The sequence below is a fragment of the Anolis sagrei genome, chromosome 1, assembly GCF_037176765.1.
Source record: "Anolis sagrei isolate rAnoSag1 chromosome 1, rAnoSag1.mat, whole genome shotgun sequence".
In the NCBI taxonomy this organism is placed as follows: domain Eukaryota; kingdom Metazoa; phylum Chordata; class Lepidosauria; order Squamata; family Dactyloidae; genus Anolis; species Anolis sagrei.
The window spans coordinates 156,496,165-156,498,545 of NC_090021.1; positions in this window are offsets into that span (position 1 = coordinate 156,496,165).

Below are 2,381 nucleotides of genomic sequence, written 5' to 3' on the forward strand. Positions count from 1 at the left end.
TTGTAGGCCAAAACACCTGGGGACCCATAGGTTGAGAACCACTGGGCTATGGGAAGCTCGGAAGAAGTGAAAGAACGTCACGAGACTGCCAGTAAGTAGCTTTTCATTTCCACAAGTTTTCCGAAAAGATCAGTTGTGAGGTTACCACTAACTCGATGCCACTGTAGTAAAATTACATCTATTTATGCCAATTTACTTACATAAGTTTGTTTAGTATAGTATTACAATTTAGTTTGGGACACCATTCATTAAGACATCAACAGAGATTTTAAAAAAATAGCAGTAGGCGATAATGTTTTAGAAATTATAAGGACATTCTAAGATTTCAAGGATTTGAGCCAGCAATTGAGAAAAAAACTGCAGAGATAGGGCTGATTAGAAAAGCACTAAATTCAGTGACAGAGCCAGCAAAGCCTGTGACACAATAAAACATTTTTACTAGAGCTAATTTATTCAAGTGGATATTTAAGACATGCTAGGTGCCAAGAGGTTCATGTGTCTGAATGCTGGCAGGGCAATCTTCAGACTTACCTGCGTTGCTGTACTTCACTCTTCAGCTTGTACAGGTTAAGAATACGTTGCAATGTTTAACATAGGCATGGGCAAACTTTGGCCATCCAGGTTTTTTGACTTCCCCTGTTTAAGGAGCTCCATTGGCTGCCGTTTATTTTCTGGTCCCAGTTCAAGGTGTAGGTTCTTACCTACAAAGCCCTGAACGGTTTGGGACCTGCCTACCTGCGTGACCGCATTTCTGTGTACGAACGCACACAATCTCTTCGATCATCTGGAGAGGCCCTGCTCTCGCTCCCACCCCCCTCGCAGGCGCAGGGCCTTTTTGGTGGTGGCCCCCCGACTCTGGAACTCACTTCCCAGGGATATCAGGCATGCCCCAACATTGACAGTCTTTAGGAGGAGCCTGAAAACTTTTTATTATTCATAGTCTTTATGTTCAAATGTATTGTAATGTTTCTTTTTGCTTTATCAATGTATGTATTTTATGGCATCGAATTGTGCCAACTGTGTATACTGCCCTGAGTCGCCTTTGGGCTGATATGGGCGGGATAGAAATAATGTGAATAAATAAATAAAACGTGGCTGTTCCAGTGTGCCTTCCCGGAATAAGGAAATAATTCCCAGCAAAATGTCCTCTGAATGCACTTTAACTATTAGTTGGATTGCGCTCCCCTCACTTCTTTTAAAACCCTCCTACCAGATATATCTTACCTTGTTCATGCCCAGCATTTATTTTTAAATTTTAAACTATTACATTTGGCCAAGCCATAGGTTTTAAAAACTTGTGCGTTATTGTTTATATGTGATTTATACTAATTGTATTGTTTTTGGTTTATTGCTTTCTTGTTTTATTGATGTGATGTTGGGCTTGGCCTCATGTAAGCCGCTCTGAGTCCCTTGGGGAGATGGTGGTGGGGTATAAATAAAGTTTTATTATTTATTTATTTGTTTGTTTGTTTGTCGTGTCAGGACCACCTCAAAGCTCCCTGCTTGAGCGGTAATGGCACGATCATCAGCATAGATGAAACTCTCTGTCCCTTCTGGCAGTGGCTGGTCATTTGTGTAGATGTTGAACATGGATGGAGCAAGCACGCTCCCCTGAGGCAGACCGTTCTTCTGTTTCCGCCATCTGCTTCTCTGGCCCTGGAACTCAACAAAAAAGCTCCTGTTCTGTAGCAGGTTTCCTATGAGGCGGGTGAGGTGGTAGTCCTTTGTGATATTATACATTTTTCTCAGGAGGAGGCGGTGGTTCACAGTATCATAGGCTGCTGACAGGTCTATGAAGACAGCTCCTGTGATCTGCTGCCTTTCAAAGCCATCTTCTATGTGCTGAGTCAGGTTCAACATTTGCAATGTGCAGCTTTTGCCTTTTCTGAAGCCAGCTTGCTGTGGGATCAGACATGGGTCTATTTTTTCCGTAATTCTATGCAAAATAAGTATCTCCTGAACTTTGTAGAGGTGGCACAACAGAGAGATTGATCTGTAGCTTTTTGGGTCATTGCGGTCTTTGCCTGGCTTCAAGATGGCGATTACTCTTGCTTTCCTCCAGATTTTGGGGATCTGACAGGATGCAGTGCAGTTGTTCATCAGCTCCAGCAGCCAGCACCTTGCTTTTGGACCAAAGTTCTTGATTTGTCCAATTCAGTAGATGTAAAGGGTTCATGAAGCGACCAGCATTATTATTATTATTATTATTATTATTATTATTATTATTATTATTGTTGTTATTCAACACCCACAATTCCTAACGGCAGGTAAATGGGCTGGGATTTCTGGGAGTCGAAGTCCAAAACTCCTGAAGGGCCGAGGTTTGCCTATGCCTAGTTTAATGGATCAAAAATGATAGAAAATGCAATGCAATGAGAAGG